This window comes from Carassius auratus, chromosome 20 (assembly GCF_003368295.1).
Source record: "Carassius auratus strain Wakin chromosome 20, ASM336829v1, whole genome shotgun sequence".
NCBI classification, from domain to species: domain Eukaryota; kingdom Metazoa; phylum Chordata; class Actinopteri; order Cypriniformes; family Cyprinidae; genus Carassius; species Carassius auratus.
Genome location: NC_039262.1, coordinates 5,902,032 through 5,925,471, shown reverse-complemented (window position 1 = coordinate 5,925,471; position 23,440 = coordinate 5,902,032). Strand labels below are relative to the sequence as shown.

Sequence of the window (23,440 nt, the reverse complement as noted above, 5' to 3'; positions counted from 1 at the left end):
TTTTTAAAAGCTCACCAAAAGTGCATTTATTTGATCCAAAATACAGCAAAAACAGTAATATTGTGATTTAATATTAGAATTTAAAATAACTGTTTTCTATTAGAATATATATACAGTACAGACCAAAAGTTTGGACACACCTTCTCATTCGAAGAGTTTTCTTTATTTTCATGACTATGAAAATTGTAGAGTCACACTGAAGGCATCAAGGGCTATTTGACCAAGAAGGAGAGTGATGGGGTGCTGTGCCAGATGACCTGGCCTCCACAGTCACAGGCCTGAACCCAATCGAGATGGTTTAGGGGTGAGCTGGACCGCAGACAGAAGGCAAAAGGGCCAACAAGTGCTAAGCATCTCTCGGGGAACTCCTTCAAGACTGTTGGAAGACCATTTCAGGTGACTACCTCTTGAAGCTCATCAAGAGAATGCCAAGAGTGTGCAAAGCAGTAATCAAAGCAAAAGGTGGCTACTTTAAAGAACTTAGAATATTACATATTTTCAGTTGTTTCACACTTTTTTGTTATGTATATAATTCCATATTTTATTCCACATGTGTTAATTCATAGTTTTCATGCCTTCAGTGTGAATCTACAATTTTTAAAGTCATGAAAATAAAGAAAACTCTTTGAATGAGGTGTGTCCAAACTTTTGGTCTGTACTGAACTATATATATATATATATGAAAGAGAGCTGCATTTCAGTGAATCAATTCATTCAGACAGTTCATGTATATGAATCAGTTACAAAAGGAATGACTCACTGATTCAAAGTTTCACTATCCGCTTAAACACTGCTGCTTTCAATTTCACCACAATTGTATTTAGCGCAATTGCAATTCTGTCATCATCATAATCATGATTCATTCATTTAAAAAACCCTCAAAGTTTAAAAGTCATAGACACACTGTTCTGAATAAACTATCAAATCAAAAAGTTTATATTGTAAACAAACAGTGGTGTATGATTTAATTTGAAACACTTGCAAGTTGTGAAGCATACTGCAGTAATCTTATTTACAACTTTGAAAAGTCATTTTTTTAAAGTGTAGTAACTTGTAGTGCAGCCTGCTGCTTTTACAAAAGACTATTTTTTTAGATTAAAAAGTTGTTTTTCTTTACACTAAAACATGCATCAGAGTGGCACGTCAAAGTCTAAGTCAAAGCAGAACTCAGCGGTAAGCATTCAACTGCTGGTGTTCGCCCACAGGGTTAGTGTTAATACAATCTGCATAAAGCTAAAGCATTTGATTAGATACTCACAAAGCTTTCCGGCCACAGAAGTCCCACGGAATTCACTCAAGCGCAAAAGTTCAAACAAAAAGCTGCGATGTGAGATGACAGTAGCTCTAGTTAGAGATGCCAAGATTTTGTGGTTCTATCGCTCCCTGAATTGGGCTTCGAGCGAGATAGAGAAAAGCTGGCAAGCCCTTCTGCCGGGAGACTCGACTGATTCAAACCAAGAGAAATTTCCCCGAAAACAACCCCGTGCACCTCCGGTGAGTCGCTACACTACTAACAAACACCTCCTTTTCAGCCATTAATGAGACCTCAAGTGAACAATACCTTCAAAATGTGTACGTTTTGAGGGTCTGGAACAAAGGTCACGTTGATCATGGCCTTATAAGAGCAGGAGGCTGCGAAAGCCGCATGGCAAGTATGCATGAAATCTAAGTGAAACAGAAGCTAATCTGATTAAGCGGCATGAAGAGTGAAACAACAGTTCATGCTTTTCTCGTTCCTTGAACTAATTCTCCACAATGGCATTCATCTCGACTCAAATAGCAGCTGACAGCTTTTATTTCGTGCCCACATCAGCTCGGGCTTAATTCAGCCCATTGCTCAGAGTTTCTCCTTTGCATAATGAAAGAAAAAATTAGTGAGGAGAAGGAGAGCGGGACCAAATGGAGCAGAATGGAAAAACACTGGAGTGATTCGGATTTCATATAGCATCTACCTTTACGACAGGTGCCATGGCGGACGCGGAGGCTCCCGAGCGCTTGGCAGCGAGGTCATTGCTGGCCGACGTCACTGCGATGGTCACAGGGGTGGGAAGCAGGGACGGGATTACCGGGAGAGGGAGGAGTCCTGGCCGGTTGTTGCCGTTGGCCACAGGGGGCGCAGAAGAGCAGTTGCTGTTGCCCACGCCATTGTGAAGGCTGCTAGCGCGCTCGCGACGCTCCCAAGGGCCTCGGTAGTCTCTCTCAAAGCGGTGGTGGTGTCGTGACATCACTTCCTCTTAGAGGATATGTAGTGCTATCTGCAAGAGAGCACACAGAGAGAGTGATAGCATTGATTATACCCTGTCAAAGCGCAGATAGAAATAGAATGCACCAAACAAATCAAGTTACTTGGCAGGTTTGACGTGCAACACAACAAAACTCGCCACAGACATCTCAGTATCTGCCAGACAGTGGTTAAAAAAAGGATGAATTTTAGACTGGCGTCTATTTTGAGTGTAAAAATAACACATACGCTTCTAATAACGACAAATAAGCTCGCGTGTGATTCAGCGCAACTCCTTCGTGTGTGGGCGAACTTTTGGAGACTCCCGTGAGTGTAAGATATGTCATCTTTGGTCACTTTTTAAATTTATAAATAAACAGACTTTAACAAAATAAAAAAATAAAAACAAAAACAAATACATGAAAAAATTAACAAAACTTCATAATATAACTTAAAGTTATTAAAAAAATCTGTTAGAATTCAACAAAAACAAATACATAAAAATGGACAGTTTCAAAATACTTCCAGACATGGAATTCGGATCTTTAAATATGAAAAAAAAAAAAAACATCAGAACTAACTTTTTTGTTGTTGTTTCAAACTACTGTATTCTAACTTATAGAGTAAACTAATTCTAAACCATTTCAACATTTATTGTGTAAAATGATTTCAAACAATTCTCTACACAAATTATGACCATACCTCAGCTGAGCCTTTTATAGATCACTTGGATTTGCATACAGTATGTTTGAGCAATGCATGTTTTCACACACATGATAAATAACCCATCTACTTTTTCTAATCCTGTCTCTGCTAACCTTTACTAGAGGAAAAATTTAGGTTTTATTTACAAGACCCAGAAGAAAAAACACAAGTTTACAGGAAAACTTGCTCTCTTCCAGATGACTAAGGGATCCGTCCAACTATCCCGAGTTTTCCTAACGACTAAAATTGTATGGCTCCAAGGCCTCATGATTTTAATTAATCTAATCCGCAGTTTTATTGGGCTTTATTGCTGATAGCAGTGCAGGACACGCTATGAGAAAACAATGAAGCAGCACCGGGTTGGCTTTAGCGCTGCGTTAGCACCTGTGCTAACCTCGTTTTCCATTATTTGCAGCAGCTTCTTTATCTTGTCGTCGTCCTCCACTGACATCTACATGTAATAACTCTGGAGACCTGAGGTTGGGAGTAGCGTTATTAGTTTCTCTCTGTGTATGTGTGGGAACAGATTAAGCTGTTAGTAAAATAAGCCACTTTTGGCCGTTCTGCTGTTCTGCAACAAATTCAGGATTTATTGCGCTTTGGCTAGCGGTTTTATATTGGAGTCAGCTAAACAAGACAGAAGTGTGGAATGAGGTTTACTAGAGCTGTTGTTCGGTGTTGTGGCTTTCGACCAAAAAGAGTAAACCGAATATGATAGGAATAATCAGGACATTAATATCAGCTCATTCATTTTGAAAGGAATCATAAGGAATAAAATAATTTTGAGGCAGAAGGAATAGTAAACATTGTTCTAAAATAATCATTAATAAAAAAAAATCTCATGACGTGAAACTGCTTGACAAGCACAGATTTATTTGTCATGTTTCCAATAGTTGCAACCACATGCAGTATTTGTAAATATGAAAATATTGTAAAAAAAAAAAAAAAAAATGTCTGTATATTTCCCATGATTCAAGAGATGTAAGGTGCTGCAGATAAAGCATTATAACAGAATAACTCACTCTACTCTGGTGACAGAGAGAAGCCCTGTGTGACTGCATTTCAAAAACAAATGGGATCTTCAATACATCCCTTATAATTACACTAAACTAAAATCACACACATATGAGTACACACACACACACACACACACACACACACAAACACACAGGGTACAGTACCCGCTAATGACACCACCGCCATAATTGCATTCAACGTTAAAAGCACCACATTAATTATTCATGCCTTGTAACAGATTGGCACAGTTATATAGATGCCTCTGTCGCTGTGGATTCACACTAGACCCACATGGATCATAAATATTCCATACATGCAATGCACTCAAAAACAGAACAGAAAATGTTCTTTTAGTTTTGGCTTTAAATTAGTGCAAATGTTTGGAACTGTGATGTGAAGTGCATTACTGATGGAGATACTTTTTAGACAAATTTAGCCTTACACTTTTGCCTATTTTATCTCTTTTATTCATGAAATGTAAATCTGCAGGGCTACAGTAGGCCTATAGGAAGCTAGCAGTAAAGACAGACATTTTATCAGGAAAGCCTTTCCTTCGGATCCAAATAAAGCATCTGCCCATGTAAAAGCAGCTCCTGCAGCATCTCCTTACACTGACAAACTACAGCAGCTCTGGCTTATTTTCAGTCTGTCGTGCACGCGAAAAAACACTCACATGTGATCCACTGTTGATCCACTGTCCTCTGTGTAAACACATCAATATCTGCAGCCTGATATGAGTCACACGCAGGGTAAAAACTGCTCTAGATAGGCAAGATGCAACTCCAAAATTATTAAATAATAATTAAAAAATAATAATTAATAATTGATTATATTAATAAAAAAATATATTAAATAGACAGAAATGTGTAACAGTAATATAAATTCTATTAATATAAACGTTATATAGTGAAATAATACAATTAAAATAACTTTTCTATTATAATATTACCAATAAATATTAATATTAAATGTTACACATATTACTTAGTTTCATGTATTATATTTATGTGAGTGAGAGTGTGTGTGTATTGTATGTGTGTGTGTGTGTGTGTGTGTGTGTGTAGAAAATAATATAAAAAGAGAAATGAGATAAATGAGAACCATAAATGAGAGAGGGGTCATTACAGCATAGTACTATACAGTATACGGATGTGTAATATTAAAAAATAAAATATACTAAATAAAAAAGTAAAGCAGCGATGGGATTAATTAACCCAAAATACAACTCTAATACACATAGAAGTTCAGGTACTGGCCAACAAATCAAGATCATATCAAAGAAAGGATGAAGGCAGAAAAACTGAGACAGGCCACGGGAGAGAGATAGAGAGCTGGAAAGAAAAAAAAACAGGAATATACTGGACAGGAAGTGTAGGACAGACAGCAAGAGAGTGAGACGGGGCAGTGAGGAACACAAAACACACAGCAGGATCAGCAGAGTCTGATCAAGCAAATCAGTGCAATTTAACTGATTCCCAAAATAATGAGTCGGTTCATTTGAATGAATCAAACACAAGAGTGCAATCAGTGTAGTGTAATTACACAATGCACGTCAATTAGTCAGTTACTACAGTATACTTCTCATTCCGTGTTCTGTTCCATCTCGCGCACAGCCGTGTCCGCACACATCTATCAAAGGCGGACGAGCTCGACGCACAGTACATCTTCATTCACCTCGCGTAATCACACCATCCACGCGGTGTCAAAAAAACTGCCTGCACGTGGATGGCGTAAATGACATAATGTGGACGGTGCTCGGATGTTTGAAGTATACTTGACTTTTATCAGTGGCGCATGAGGTTGCGATGATGTAAGTTCAGTTGAAGCCACTAGAAAAAAAGAGAACATCAATGTGAAGATCTTGTTTACATCAAAACTGAAACCAAGCCACATTTTTTAGAGGGACACCGTTGAACTTGGGTCTCGCACAAGAAAGCCACATGTTTAGAAAACCATGTAAAATTAATGTAAATTCAACTTTATAAAAACACATCTCGAGACTTTATGGTGGGTTTTTGTCCCCCATCCCACTTCCTCTCATGTTTTTAAATAAAAAAAAAATTATTCTGTGGAATTGGCTTTCCGACCTTTGTATTTAATTATGCATGCATACATGGCACTGTTTTGTTTATAGCTGTTTAGGCAATATAATTATAATTGGTTTATAAACATTATTTTAAATATTATGTATTTTATGCTTTTATTAAACGTGCATTAGTAATATTTTGCTTGATGCACCCTCTTGTGGCTTCAGGAGAGAAGCCAATAGCTTTTCTTCACCCTAACTGAAATTATGCATTTAAAATTTGAATATAATTCAAATTTTTATAATATTTAAGTACAAAATTCGAATTTAGTTTTTCAGCTATTTTGACAGCCCTAAAAATGTGTTTGGTCTGATAAAAAAAGAAACATATTTAATTGGTTTGTCGATAGTGAGCGCGGGAATGTTTGGATGTTTGCTAAGCATAGTGCTACTGCTTAACATTAGCTGTATTTTTTTATTTTATTATTATGCTAAGCGATCTTGTGTGGCAGTGCCATGGATATACAGCGTTTCTTTAATCAAAAACCCAAAACGTTGGCAGGAGATAGCAGCAGCGATGTAATGTTAGGCGAAAGCAGTTCGTAAGATGTTGATTCAAGTCCCGACAGTGCAGAGGCTAGTCGTTCCAGTTGCCAAGGCCTCAAACAAGGGTCAGGAGTTGAGAAACACAACCGAATTATCTTAAAAACCTTTCCTGCATATGATTTCTCATGCAAAAAAAGATCATTCAACCACTCCTGGTAAAGAAGCAGAGACTGACTGCAATACTCTGTTCATGCAGATGTGGCATTCTGCTACCCATGCCGAACATTTCGAGCGCCCTCCTCTGTCACAGACACCACATTTACGATTATTGGGTTTTGCAACTGGAAGCATACAGTGAAAACTGGGAAAGGACTCAATAAACATTCAGCGTCAAAAGAACACCAGACTTGTGAAGCTATGTGGAGGGACAAGGAGAGACGGATCCAGACCAGTAAAGAAATCCCAACTTTAATCAATGCAATAGATACTACTTCTCATCAGATATCGATGTCGTCGAGTTCCTTGCAGTGAACCTTTTAGAAGTGACAACGATGCTTTTGATTATTTTTGTCCTTATTTGAATATACTTTTATGAAAGTGCTGTGTTGGCCAAGATAGCGCAGACTATCCCACATAATGCTAGGTATACAGTTTCGAATACATACAGCACCACCAGTGAAATTCAACCGATTCCCAAATGATCGGTTCCCAAAATCTGTCATTTTTCAGTGAATCAAACACATACAGCACAACAATGCAACATAAACCATAACTGATCAAATGTCTCCAGTGACTCAGCTCTTTTAAGTCAATCAAGTACAATCAGTGCTACACATCAGATTCTGAAAAAGCCAACTACTCTACAGAGTCCGTTCTTTTTAGCGAATCAAACACGTACAAGCACAACCAGTGCAATACAACCTATTCCCAAACTAAAGGCTACTCTGATGAGTCCATTCTTTTAGTGAATCAAACACATAAAGCCAAAAAAACACAAAACATCTGATTTATGAATGAATCAAGAGGAATCTGTTCTTTTTATTTAATTGAACGTGTACATTCAAACAAATGCAAAACAACCGATTCCTGAACTAATTTTTCTAGAGTCAGTTTCTTTTAGTGAATCGAACATATAGAAAACAACCAGTGCAATAGAACCAACTTCCCAAAAAATTACTCTAGTGAGTCAGATTTTTAGTGAATGAAATAAATAGCAGCCCTATACGAAAGATTCCCAAAAGTAATGACTTTCTCAGTTCTTTTTGGTGAATTAAACAACAACAGATTGCAACCAGTATACTACAGAACAATTGTGAATCAAAAACATTTGTGAATCAAACACACTGGTGTAGAGTGATATCTGAATGACCAAATGAACAAATAAGCACATACAATACTGATAAGCAAAGCTAATTTATTCATCAAAAGGCTGTGCAAACATTAAAAATGAAATATTTTATTTCATTAAAAAGAACAGTACTAAAAGAATGGTTAATTGAAATGGAAGAAACCCAGAAACATCAACAGAAATCGGAAATGCAACTAAAAGATGTCACAATTCCCATGCTACAGTAGATACAGTAATGTGAGACTGACAACGAGAGTCAGACTGAGAGAATGAAAGCAGCATGAGATAGAGAGAGAGAGAGAGAAAGAGAGAGACGGGCCGAACCTCAACACTTGACACCCCTGCTCTGTCAGTACTGCTCCTGTCATCTGCTGCTCCATCTCTCTCTCTCTCTCTCTCTCTCTCTCAGATGCTGGGGGATTGTGAAAGGGAAGCACAGAGCGCTACAGATTTTTAGGAAAAGAAACCCTTGAAACCGCTCCCTTCAAAGCAGCAAATCCTGACATGATACGAGCCGAGGATGTTCTTCAACAGACGGCAGAGCACAGCTTGACGAGTCCTGAGCTTTGCGTTCCCTGCAAGCCCAAAACCCAAACAATAGGTACACATTAAAAAAATCCAAGATTTACTGATACAGTCGCACGCGCGTGATTCACTACTGCCAGCTACGCTAGAACAACACAAGGCACCGTGAGTGAATCTGAAATAATCGCAGAGCCTGTCGGTACAGAAACAGCCAGGGGCGGCCGATGAAGACTCGCTTTAATTCCCGGTCTCACGCTGAGGTAAGCGGTACTCTTTGGAGAGAGAGAAAACAAGTCAGAGAGAGAGAAATCCACTGATTCTGATCATTCACACTGTAGCTCTGACAGCCCCGAGATTCACTCCGCGCAGCTATTTTTAGAAGAACTTGGAAAGGCCACAGAGCAGGAGCAACTTAATTGAAGCGTGAGAGGAAAAATAAACTATGCAGTACAATAAAGAAAAACAAAAAGAACGAGAGGGAGGGAGGAAGGGACAAACACAGCAATATAAACATCACCTGCCTGCCTTTATTGATGAACACTACGGCTGTCAATTAAAAACACTGATTACCTGGGATTTATTAATGCTATTTATTATGCACCCCTGATGCAGATAGATTCCATAATTTAGAATATTAAAACAAATTGAAGAAAACTGCTTCATTCAAATGATTGGTTGCAAAAAGGTTTAAGTTTAAAAATGTGATTTTCTGATGGATTTAGTGCTTTTATTACATTTTAAATGAGATTTTATTACGAATTAAGTAGGGCTGCACGATTCTGGATAAATTGAGAATCACGATTTTTTGATCTCATATAGAGATCACGATTCTCCTACGATTCTTTATTATTATTATTACTATTAACATTATCATTATCACAAGTATATAAATTAATTATTTTATTTTGCAAGGATTCTTTAAATTGATCAAGTGTGACAAAGACATTTATAACAAAATATTTCTATTACACACAATTATTGTTCTTCTGAACTTTCTATCAAAGAAACCTGAAAAAAATCTACTCATCTGTTTTCAACATAATAATAATAATAATAATAATAATAATAATAATGTTTTTTTTTGAACGGCAAAACAGCATATTAGAATGATTTCTGAAGATCATGTGACACTGAAGACTGGAGTAATGATGCTGAAAATACAGCTGCAAACCACAGAAATAAATTACATTTTAAAATACATTCAAGTGAAAGCAGTTATTTTAAATGGTAAATATATTACAAAACTTTACTGTTTTTGCTGTACTTTGGATCAGATAAATATAGTTTGGTGAGCAGAAGAGACTTTAAAAAAACATTACACATCTTATTGTTCAAAAACTTTTGACTGGTAGTGTATATATAATATATTTAAAACCCCAGTTTTTTTAATATTAGAATGATGAAAAAGTTGTTTAGATCACTGATTCAACGACTCACTCATAAACCTACTACACTTGTTTCATTTCTGGATGAATCAGCGTTTTTGAACGATTCTCTTGAATGAAAAATTAATTCATTGACAAATAAATTAAGACACTTGTCGCCACCTATTGGTGAAACAATGCAATCGACACAAACGTTATTTAAAGCGCAGTACTTTCAAAAGGGGATTTGTTATATTTTGATCGCTGCCATATAGACATCAATGTTTATATTTAAACTATAAACTTTATCCCAGTATTTCTGTGATAATATAAATGACTGTAAGACAGATATAATACTGTGTAGTTGAAAAGACTGTTTGTGAAGATGTTTCTTAACCAAACGTGGTAAGAGCTCTCTCTGTGTCAGCGGCAGTGCGCGCACGGATTTGAATGATCCGGTAAGACTTTGTCAAAGGTTTAACAGACTCGGGGAATCGTCGTCTTTTAGAAATGAGATCGAGAGGGTGTCTGAATCGAGATCGCGATCTTTTAACGATTAATCGTGCAGCTCTAGAATTAAGACATTTTTTGTGTGTTTAGACAATGATAGAATTGACAAGATGTTTTTTTTTTTTTTTACCATGTTTAAAAAATATAAAATTATGAATTATGTTATGTATATTTTTGCTGTGGTCAGCTTGTTTCGAAAGGTTTGGGGGAAGTTTTTTAAATATGAATAATTAATATTTTTTATTCAGTCAGTATGTATTAAATTGCTAAAAAAGTGACAGACATCTATAATGTTACAAAATATGTTACTATGAACACATTTTTATTTTTACTATTTATCAACAATATTATATAATTTTATTATGATTTACACACACACACACACACACACACACACACACACACATCAAATTGTTAAAAAAGTGAGAGTAAAGACATTTATAATGTTAAAAAATATTTTATTGTATTTTATTAGATTTAAGTATTTTATTAGATTTAAATGTTGTTTGATTTGATTTTGAAGTTGAATTTGTGTGTGAGTGTGTGTGTTTACAGTATGTATGTGTATTAGGGCTGTGCAAAAAATCGAATGCCATTTTCATGCGCATCTTATCAGTAAAGATGCTCCTGTAATTAGAAGTATATCTCCAGCACGTGCGTTCAGATCAGGGTTGCCAGGTTTTCACAACAAATCCTGCCCAGTTGCTTCTCAAAACTAGTCCAAAACTAGCCCAATCGTGTTTCCGGGAGGTTCCCGATAAAAATTAAAATATACATTTTTTGGAAGGGTTGCCTTGGTAAAATTCGCATTTTAGGGGCTAAATATCACGTTATTGGTATTGGGGTTGCTTCAAACCGCGGACATGAAAAACAACCACAGACTTGGCAACACTGGTTCAGGTGGAGCAGCAGTTACTACACAGAGCCGTAGTCTACAGACAACTAACACAAAATCATTTTCAAAATCGACAAAGAATCGCCTGCAATTTTACCATCGATTACGTGTAGACTGTCAGTGAATTACGGCTCGGTGTAGTAAATGCCAACTGGTGTTGCCAATTAAGTCTGTATATGTTTTTTAGCAGGGTTGCCTTGGTTAAATTCGCATTTTAGGGGCTAAATATCACGTTATTTGTATTGGGGTTGCTTTGACCCACAGACATGAAAAACAACCCCAATACAAATAACGTGATATTTAGCCCCTAAAATTCGAATTTTACCAAGGCAACCCTGCTAAAAAACGTATATTTTAACCCCGGGAAGCAATTTTTTTTATCGGGCAACCTTCTGGAAGTGCGATTGGGCTAGTTTTGGACTAGTTTTGAGAAGCAACTGGGCAGGATTTGTTGTGAAAACCTGGCAACCCGGATCCGAACGCACGTGCTGGAGATATACTTCTAATTACAGGAGCATCTTTACTGATGAGATGTGCATGAAAATCGCATTCGATTTTTTGCACAGCCCTAATGTGTATATACAGTGCCTTGTGAAAGTACTCATATCCCTTCATTTTATTTACATTGTGTTATGTTGCTGCCTTATTTTAAACTGCTTGAAAAAAAATTCTCCACATCAATCTAACCTGCAGGGTCGAGAGCCGTGGGAACAGGAGCGAGGCCGGTGGAGTGATTGGAGATGAGCGACACCTGCTCTACCCACCGGTCTCGAGTCCCACAGAGGAGATGGAAGGATATAAAACTGGAGCAACAACAGTGAAGGACAAGAGAGGACCAGGCCTGGGTTTTAGTTGTGTTTGGTTTTTATTTGTGCGCGTCAGTCGTCTGTGAGGGGCTGACGCGCTGTTTTGTGTTTATTTTGATTATTAAAATCTTATTTGATTGTCTGCTGGTTCCCGCCTCCTTCTTCCCGATGATTGTGAAGTTTATATTGTTACAGTGTGATCCTTGGGGATTGAACCCACTACCTTTGCGCTGCTAATTCAATGCTCTACCACTGAGCCACAGGAACTCATGACTTAGGGTGTTAGGGTTGCTATATTCAAGACTTTAAGGCAAGTTTACACCAAGGACAATAACAATTAAGAAGAAGTTTGACATTTTTAGTTTTAAAAAAAGTTTTAAAAAGCATTCTATGAGAACACACCTTGGTCAGGGTGATGCCATATTTATTTTTTGACAGGAATCAAGACGAGGCTGAGAGGAATTGAAGTTCAATGCGTTCTGTGGATTGTACGGTTGTTTAACACGTACAGATTGTTCAGATGATGAAACGTCCACGAAACATGAAAAACTCCATTAAACAGTTGAGAGTTGTGGAAATGACGTTATCTTGTAAGTTTACACAGTGTGTGCCATCGTAAATACTCTAGGTCTATTCTTCACACTCATTTACACCTGTGTTACATTCAATATGGTGTCTAACCTGATTAAGCTCTATAGAAAAGTCCACATCACAACTATAATGATAACAATAACTGCAGCACGTGCGTTCGGATCCGGGTTGCCAGGTTTTCACAACAAATCCTGCCCAGTTGCTTCTCAAAACTAGTCCAAAACTAGCCCAATCGCACTTCCAGAAGGTTCCCCGATAAAAAAAATTGCTTCCCGGGGTTAAAATATACGTTTTTTAGCAGGGTTTTTTATACGTTTACTCTATACAACATAATGGTAAAGCAAAAAAACAGTTTTTTAACATCCTTTGCAAATTTGTTAAATATAAAAAAAAACTTAAATGATTCCATTGCATAAGTACTCATGCCCTTATCTGGAATTTAGCTCAGGAACATTCGTATTGCTTGTACAGCAAATGTTAATACACTTCATGTGAAGTTAACCTGTGGAAAATTTAATAGAATGGGTCTGATTTGGAAAGGCACACAAGTCTTAGTAAAAGATCTAATAGCTGATAATGCATATCAGAGCAAAAACCAAGCCCTGATGTCAAAAGAACTGCCTGGAGAGATCAGAAACAGGTTTTCATCAAGCCACACATCTGAGGAAGAATTCAGAAAAAAATCTGCTTTACTGAAGGCTCACAGAAGCATGTAGTCTCCGTTACCCTTAATGGAAGAGGTTTGAAACATCCAGGACTCTTCCTAGAGCTGGCCTTCTGACCAATCTGAACAACTGATGGAGAAGGGCTTTGTTCAGTGTGGTGACAAAGAAGCTATTGGTCACTCTAGTTGAGCTCCACGATCATATGTGGAGATAGGAGAAACCTAAAGAAGGACAAACATCACACCAACGCTTCACTGATCTGTACTTAATGGTGGTGTGGCCAAACTCAATCCTCTCCTCAGTGAAGACACAGGAAAACACACTTGGAATTTGCAAAAAAGCACCTAAAGGACCCTCAGACTGTGAGAAACTATTATCTGCTCTGATGAACCTCAATTCCAAGCATCATATTTGAAGGAAACCAGCTGGTTTCCTAACCAGCAGGAAACCTGCTTATCACCTGCAGAGTAGCATCCCACAAGTAAAGTGTGCTGGTAGCAGCCTCATGCTTTACAGCAGCAGGGACTGAGGGACACATCAAAGTAGAAGAAGCGCTCAATGCACCAACATATTGAGATAGACTTAATGAAAACCTAGTCCAAAGCATTCAGAAGCTTGTCACATCAAACACACAAAAAAAGACGTGAGACTGTAAAGGTGCTTCAGCTAAATATTTAGTTAAGGCATGAATACTTATGCAATGTACTTAAAAAATGTACTTACTACTATTCAGGTTTTGCTTTGTCAATATGGCTCATAGAGTGTAGATTGATGTAAAAAAAAAATAATAATAATAATTTTAAGCAGTTTAATATAAGGCAGCAACATAAAAAAACATGAAAAAATTAATACTTTTGCAAGGCACTCTGTATATATATATAGACTGGAGTAATGATGCTGAAAATTCAGCTTTGCATCACAGAAGTAAATTATATTTTTAAATATAGTAAAAACACTTTTTTGGTATTTTACAGATTTTACTGTATTTTTACTCAAATAAATGCAGCCTTGGTGAGCAAAAGAGGCTTTTCCCAGCAAATAATCACAAATAATCATGATTAAATAACTAAATTAATTTTTTATCGATTGACAGCCCTAATAAAAATCATCATCACTCAAACAGAAGTGACACTTGCACTTGGGCACAGACAGACAGACCGTCACAGTTTTACATCCCCTTTGGATTGATTCACACACACAATCATGACCCGACGGGGTCATTTTAATCAAAATTACACCAGACTCTGTAAAGAGCCCCATTACGGGATGTTAGGAGTGCAATAAATTTGATTGACTTCCTGTCAAGCAGCATTCCACTTCCAAATAATGAAAGACAGAAAGAATGGCCTTGTTTAAATCCGTATCATCTCCTGTGAGCCGAACCGGTGCTGGTTTAAGCTGGTTACTCGCTCTCTGTAAACAACCAAATGAACCAAAGTGACGTTTGACAGACACACTAACACATGCCAGGATCGCCGGGCTGAAAATCATCAGATTCTGACACTGACTGAACGTGCAAACAAGGACAATCTGCAGATGTGTAATGTGCTGCCATCGCTTGTGAACGTCTAGATATTCAGTTCCTCCCAAGGCACAGGGGGCAGCTGTGTATCAGAGATTATCCTATATGGGAAAAATAAACTGCGTCATAAAACTGATAGTAACGCAATTGGATGAACCACGCGAGAGGACGGAGTAAAATAGTGCATATGCACACACCTTTGAGCGCACAATCACATCAGTTCAGTATTGATTCTATTCTCGTGTGGCTCAAGTTACGGGCTGAAGAATGGTTCAGTGTCATTTTTATGACTAATACATTTATTTATCGGTGCCTTGCTTTGCAATAATACCATAACTCTATAGTTAAAGAAGAAAATAGTCACCATCTACTCATCATCATGCTGTTTTGTGTCACCTCAGATCAAATCTATGAAGAATTTACTTAATCCTACTTTAGCTTTTTGGGAGACAAAACATCTAAACTTAAAAAAGCAAATCATACAGATTTGGAACGTTATCACTTTAAGATGTAATACTCAACTGAGTACATGCCAGCATTGGGTCTTGTTTAACTTTCCATTTGGTCTAAAATCTGAGCAGAAAAATAATCTTTATCAGCCTCCCAAGAATTCTTGCTTTGTTGTTGTTGTTTGTCCTGTTAAAGATGCAAAATGCTGTGTGTTTTCAAAGGACTCGCGCAGGAGGGCAAGCATCGGTTATTGGAACACATCAAGACAAAATGAGCTCTGCATTTTGAAATCTCTGCAAATGGCACTCCTTATTAATATTTATAAATCTCACTGAAATAAATAAAAACATCGTAGAAGCAGGAATAAAGAAAGAAATCAAACAAAAGCAGGGTTGATGAAAGTACAGCCCCAAAACCTTAAAAGCACACATAAAATAAAAAAAACTACAACACATCCGATTCATGCATAAAGCAAAATTTGTAAAAACACAAACAAAGTTAGAGAAAAACAGGCAAACGTTGTGAACACTCACATTATTATCAATAAATCAGGCAGACATGTCCCAACAGGCGAATGCAAACTTTAAATTCTGCTTTTTTAAAAGGAAAGATCTGCAAAGAGCAGTCAGACAAATCAAACTCTCTCCCCAATGTAATCTCCCAGTCTGTCATCATCAGAACACAGTCAGAGACAATGCAAAGAACACACAGACACATATGCAATCTTCTGCATGCTTTAAAGAGACATTGATTTTTAAAGGTATAGTGACATCATAAAAAAAGTAGTAGTAGAGGCAAGCATTTATTTAACTTATTTTATTTTAAAAAACAATTATCTAAATTGTTATTATAATAATTGAATATTTATTATTTAATATATTATAATAATGTATTTTTTACTTATTCATTTATTCATTCATTCATTCCTTTTTATTTTTTCATGTTTACTTACTCATTTTTATTCGTTTATTCACTTATTTATTTTTTGCAATGTAAAGCTTTTTTATTGAGTCGTGACTAACTAGCAGTAATAGTAGAAGCAGCATTCATTTGAAATAAATATTATTGATTTATTATTATTATTATTATTGTAAAAAAATCATTATTATTATATTTAATATAAGTTAATAATTGTATATATTATAAAAAACTATTTATTTATTAATTCTTCTTTTTTATTTAATTAATTAACTTATTATTTATTTATTTTTTGCAGTGTAAAGCTTTTTTATCCATGCCAATATGATTTCTGAGTTGTGAATCTTGATATGGGTGGGGGGAGGGTTTGGAGGGATTCAAAGCATTATTCTCTCTACTAAATAGCTTAATTGTCACTTCAAGGCAAACATTTGTTCTGCGCTGAGACAAATCTTTCATGAGCGATAACAAAAGAGTCACTGGCCACTCGAGCCGCCCAACCGGTAAATCCAGCGACATAAAAAAGACCTTTATGCTTTCAGATTCCCAAATTACGTTTGATCCCAACTGCCAGAGCGGTGCAGTACAGAGCTAATGACTGCAGCCACACATCTTGAAAATGTGTGCCCGGTGTCAGCTCAAATCCCTGAAAAATCTGCTCCAACATGTAAAATTGTGTGCTGTAACATGTCCGTGTGGTGTAACAGACTCGACTGAGATGTCAATTCATAGCTCATTCGGTCAAATCACACTGGACATGGCTGTCTGCTTCAGTTAGTTAGGCAGACACACACTGCTCTGTAAAACTGAATCCCAGTGCTGGGGAATCACTAACTAAATCTTTCAACTTAAATATATATTCGGTGCACTACATTCAGTGTATGCTCTTTGCAAAATGAAAATAGCAGCATGTTACTGTATATTTTTAAGTAGCAATAAAGCCCCTGACTCATTTTAGCAAACTGTATCATTTGCATGATTCATTTCAATGCACTGATTGAAAAAAAAAACTGATTCAACCAATTCATTTGAATCATTATTGAGCAGTATTCCTGCACATGTATCTCAACCCTACATCTAAAACTCATTGTGATATGTTTTTATAAGCTATCAGACATACTATATTTACCCTAATGTTGATAACACAGCCAAAAAAACAAAACCTCTGGTTGGGTGACCACCATGTTTTTGTTTGTTGGTCAATGCATGGTCAGTTCAGTTGATTAATGCAAAATGTATTGTTTATTTATTTTTTATTAGGGTAGCTTGGTTAGATTTATGCATCTACACAATTACAGTCAAAATGCAACATTCTGGTCAGTTTGATGAAATATTACTTTTTACCATTCAGGAATAACATGCACCAATGAATCATGCACAAAAAGACCATGCATTAAAAAGGTATTCTAATCTCATGTTGGCTTAAAATGACAAGTGCCTTGTCAGTCATCTAGCCATGGCTTCAGAGTAGCTTTCCCAACACAGCCGCTCACACACAAACACACAGACGAACAGCAAAAGCCCCGCGCTTCCATTCAGCGCTTAATATCTCTATGAGCACACAGGCTTTTTAGTGCTGTAAAGGCAGCGAGGAGAAAGCTCAGATTAATTGCCCGGGAGATTCTCCAGCCAAGCCACTGTTGCAAAGAATAGCAGCCATTGTGATGTAAAAAGTGAAGAGGCGCAGAAAAAAACTGTACTCTTCAATGTATGAAAGGCCCAGCTGGTAGAATATTTGCTGTCATATGAGCAGAGGAGACTTGAATATGACTTGACAGAGTGAGCGAGAGAGTCGGAGTGCGTGTGTGCGTCTGAATGAATGCGTGCACGCTATTTAGCCCCACTTGGAGCTCCTAATGCATCCTGGGATATATTATGTGGTACATTTTGAAGGCTGTGTAATTAAATGAACACATGAACAGAGGAAGATGGGCATTATGAAGTGAACCGTAGCTCTCTGCGGTGGTAGATGGGAGGAGAGAGAGAAAAACAGAGCTTTATTTTAGGAGCACGTCTGCTTTCCCACAGGCCTCGCTCTCGGCCTGCAGCTGGGCACCGACGGCACACACCACATGAGCCCCTGCGGCTGATTGCTATAAAAGAGAGCAACGGAGAGTAATATAAAGATAAGGAAGGGGAAGGAAGACTGGGAGAAATGCTAGAAACGCCAAGGTCATTGCTCCCAGGTAACACATAGAGCGATAAAATACATACAGGACCTTGAAAACACCGCCAGTCAGTCTGGATAAAAGCACCTGATGAACGCATACTTTCAAATAATGCAAGCATTGATAAGGCAGAGACTGTAGGATAAAAAAAAAAAAAAGCTAATTTCTCACAAAGCAAGCACTTTCTTGATTTGGCAAACTGAGGTGAACTTTATGCACCTTGAACAGACTTGCCATACATACATACTTAAATAAATAAATATACTTATAATAATAAGAATAAGAATAAATACTAATGGGAAATAAATAAATACCACTATTGGCAAATAAATCAATCAATCAGCCAGTCAATGTTTTAAATATATGTAAACATTTAATAAATAATTTACATCAACATAAACAAAAAAAAATAAAAATAAAAATTAATATGTAAGTATTTAATGAATAAATTAATAACAAAAACAAAATAGTAAATAAATAAATGCAACTAATGGCACATCAATCAATAAATTATATTTGATCACTCACTCATGCATTCATTCATTCATTCAATCAAATGTAAACATTTAATAATTCATCATCATCATCATCATCAACAACAACAACCAACCAACAAACATACACTTTAAAATTTCAGTCAAACAATCTAAGCCAGAACTAGTCAAATGTTGACTCCACTTCACTTGGAAATAACTTCTGTAAAAGGAAAAATTCCTATGAAAGCCTTATTTGCAAAAGTCGACTACTAACGATGCCATAAAGCCTTTGCATCTTCTCATTCTGTGTGTTACACTTTATAAGCAGAATCAACAACAAAAGCAAAACAAACAAACTGTGGAAAAGAACCTACAAGAAATCGAACTCCGTTTTGGACAAAACAACCAAACCACTTGTGAAAACACAATACAGAACTCTATACCTTCTCCTCAATGGCCTACAGGACTTCAACTAGTCCAAAACTGTACATAATTACAGCAGAGAGCAGGTAGATGGGGAACATGTCTGGAAATATAGCTGAAAAGCAACATCATATCTCAATGAAATCCAAAAGACAGATGCTGCCGCAGAGCTGTACTTTTGTCAGATAGCAGCTTGAGTCTTGATGCCAAGCAGAGCACATCCTCATACAAATTGGGTGTAGCCACATCCATGCAAACAGTCTGCACCAATCTCGTGTCAAATCTCATGGGGTTGCAATGAATCAAACCCGCAGTACCTCCTCAGCAAAATACAAGATCAGCCATAACGTGCAAGGGGGCAAAAATCCCATTACAAAGGTCGGAAACATCACTCTTGTCTGGCATCAGTCCATTTATAGGCCCAATGGTTCCTTTTCTGAAATTAAAAACAGTTGCTTAGGATCATGAATCACATTCTGTTCCGCCCAATTAATATTCACTCTAGAATGCAAATGAGACTTTTTCCACTAGGTCTCCAACCAATAATTCACAGGAAAAACTAACTAACTCAGTAGCGGGGCAGTAAGTCTGGGTGTGGTATGATAGCCCTGCATGAACTTAGAGATAAACTACTCACCAGCTCCTTGATTTACAATCCGAGATGATGTTAGCTTCCTTTCTGCTCTCAACTGCATCAGGATTGTGGATTCATGTGGCATGACTAAGGCTCTGTCCTAAATGGCACCCTAAGCCCTAGTAACCTTCCTCTGACACCACACTATAATAATGTAATGGTTTAAATGTCAAGTAAAAGTCTGCATCTAGGGAGCCAAGTTAGTAAACTCCCTTCAGAATCTTCAGAATTTGCAATTTCACAAGTGTGCATGAAGTGTGCCATTTGGGACAGGACCATCCATGCTCTTGAGACAATTCTGGATTCAGAATTGAATTGAGAATGTACTTTTAATTTTAATAAAGTTTCTAAATTTTATTTAGTGAAGCAGGATTTTAATTGGAAGCAAGGAGAATGAAATAAGTTGAAATGTCTCTGGTTACGCATGTACCCATGGTTCCCTGAGAGGGAACGAGACACTGCGCCCCCTAAGGGAAACATTTGGGAATGCAGTCTGCATAACTGGTGTCTGAAGCACATGCGAAACAATGCCAATCTATGGGTCCACCTGGCACATTACGTCATAGGTGGGGTGCCCTGAAGTATAAAAAGGCAATTGCTGAATATGCCATCCACTTAGCTGTCTCAAGGAGATGTAAAAAGACAGCCCGAGAGCATGACAAGGGGGCACAGTGTCTCGTTCTCTCTCGGGGAACCATGGTTACATGTGTAACCCACGACATTCCCCTTCTAGGGAACCCCACACTGCACCCCCTATGCCGCAAATTGAAATCCAACTATCCAACTAAATCCAACGTGCCAAGGCGCATGCCTGTCCTCTTGGTAGGGACCAAGCACCAAGGAAGCGACAGATGTACACTAAGCCTTTCCTCAGAAAGGGACCATGCCACTGCGCTCACACAACATGGCAGAAATAGGGAACACGATAAGATCAAGGGGAACATCCCACCCAAGTTAAAAGCACAACTATCATCAAATAGCCATGCTATGTGAGCCATATAAGCCTAGACTCACAAGACCACTGAAGAGACTAAACTAAAAAGCCTCTAGAGGAGCTCAAAGATAGCTACTTAAATCCAGTAAGGGGAAACAGCTGCTGAGCTAGAACACAACTATCCTTAGATAATTATATCCTAAAGGTCCTATGAAGGCTTGTAGACCAGAATAACCATACACAGCTAGCCTAGATAGCCAGGCTATCTGCAAAGCTGGCCATACCACAGAGCAGTGTTGCCAACTTAGCGACTTTGTCGCTAGATTTAGCGACTTTTCAGACCCCCATAGCGACTTTTTTCCAAAAAAGCGACTAGCGACAAATCTAGCGACTTTTTTTTTGACAGACCTTATTTAGTCTCTGAGACTCTCCGACACTGCCGCACAAGCTCTCTCTCTCTCTCTCTCTCTCTCTCTCTCTCTCTCTATCTCTCTCCCTCTCCCTCTCCCTCTCCCTCTCCCAGCGTGCACACACGCCTCTCTCTCTGTGCATCTGTTATGTTCGGCGAGCAGAAAGGAGCAGCACTTTCAGTTAAAAAATATATTCTGTTGCTTCTAAATCTATTTTACATACAAGTATAGCCGAAATCACAGTACAATCATTATCTTAATCTTATGTGTATGTGATTTCATTAGACATTGTCATAAATAGGATTTGAGAGCTGGTTATGTAGTCTTAATGGACTGCGTTTCATTCATTATAATATTAATTCCGTTGTCGGACAACAGAAACATTAAAATATAATAATTAAAAACTTGTATTGAAAATTTTAGCTGCCTTAAAATGCATTACATGAGCACAGAAAGGGCAAGATAATATGACGCACTTACATCATGAATATGCTAATTAGCGTGTGACGTCATCTAGCGACATTTAGCGACTTTTCAGTCAGGGTTTAGCTACTTTCCATTGAAAGAAGTTGGCAACACTGCCACAGGGAGTGGGCAATCTACGTACAACCCTAGCAGGGAGATAGCGCTGTCTAGGCAAGGGCTCAAGACACCGCTACTTAAAACCATAGGCAGTGGAGCAATCACTGATCTATCACATAGCTATCCTTGGATAGCTAGGCTCTAGGAAAGGGGATCACTCCAGTAGAGGGCTCCAGCAGCATATCAAAGCGATTACCGTGAGTTGGTTTAAAATGTGCTGCGGCAACAGCAAACCAGGCCACGAAACACAAATGCTTTGTCCCGCATCCCTCGGGAATAGTAACAAATGCGAGAAGAGCCTAGATCTCATGACTCATCACAATGAGCGTGTAACTCTCAACGTACGTGCTCTTTCTTTCAACGTACGTACGTTTTCCCAATGCGAAAGTAGAATATGCCCTCAAGTATTAGAATCCAAATACGGAGGCACATATTGCATATTGCACATATATCAGACGCTTTACACTGTATCGATAACACAAAAGAGCATCTTAACCCCGTGAGTCCTGCGATCCAAGGTTTCGCCATGCCATCACTTGATGTCAAACGAGAGTGTCACAATGAGAGTGTTCAGAGTCCTTGAGCCTAGAATGTGCAAGCTCCAGACCAAGACACATGACGCATAGAACGTGTGTCCTTAACCTGCGAATCCCGCGATCCAAGTCCTCGTCCTGCCTCGGCAGCAGCGGGACCCAAATGGTGAGACGCAAAGGCCCGTCACTTATCATTCAAGCGGACAAATCGATATATCAGAAAGAAGTAAAGACAGAACAGAGGGGAAAAACAGACAGCATAATCAAAGAAAAACAGACAGAAAGAACAGACAAACACAAAGAACAAAAGACAGACAGAAAGAACAGAAATGAAGATTGACAAATAAACAGAAAAAACAACAGAATGAACGAACTAAGGAACTACAGAACGAACAAGAGACAGAATGAACGGAACAACAGACAAAAAAAGACAAGCAAAGAGAAAAACCAAGAGAAAGAACAACAGACAGATAGAATGAACGAACAAAGGAGCAACGACAGAAACCGAAAGTATGACAGACAGATAGATAGAACAACAGAATGACAGATAAAGGTAGATCATTTAAAGAGAAAGAACAACCTAATTTCTCTTACTCGTACTAAAGTGTATTAGTTAAATTCCAATTCCGTAAATTCCTTTTCCTTATTGGTATACCAATTCAAATTCCCTTCAACTTTTTTTGTAATGTGGCCAATTCATTTCAAATTCACACTCATGAACTGAAAGGAATCCAGTTCTTCATTCCTGAATTAAGTCAACCCTACAGTCACTTTATCTGCTCCAGCGATGCCTCATAACTCAACTAAACCACTCTCATAACCTGCAAATCTTTCTGGAAAGCAGCTGGATTTCAATGGATGAAACTCAATATTTTGACCACCATTCCTTGTAAATATTAATGAAGGCAAAAAACAGCAGTGACAATGTCCAAGCATAACAAATGCGAGGAGGGTCTGATTTCAAAGTCTCCCAAACTATGTTGTCCACCTCTCCTGTCAATTTTGCGGCTGAAAGGATAATTGATGTCCCGACGGTATTGCGTGGTCATAAATAAAAGAAGGCCAAGGCTGGCTCGCTATTAAATATGGCTCAAAGTGAATATGAATTCAATGCTAATTGAGGTTAGAAACTCTGGACTCTACGGTGGCCTTTCAACCTCCTCATCCCCCA

At 37.8% G+C, this 23,440-nt stretch overlaps 1 long non-coding RNA gene across 1 annotated transcript in view; it reads right to left on the bottom strand.

Moving 5' to 3' along the window:
* Window positions 1-1,440: 1,440 nt before the first annotated feature.
* LOC113120680 (uncharacterized) overlaps window positions 1,441-23,440 on the bottom strand; it is an 88,257-nt gene continuing 66,257 nt past the window's right edge. The window contains exon 3 of the long non-coding RNA XR_003294647.1: window positions 1,441-2,255. This is a non-coding gene — a long non-coding RNA (uncharacterized LOC113120680). The remainder of the gene's footprint in view (window positions 2,256-23,440) is intronic.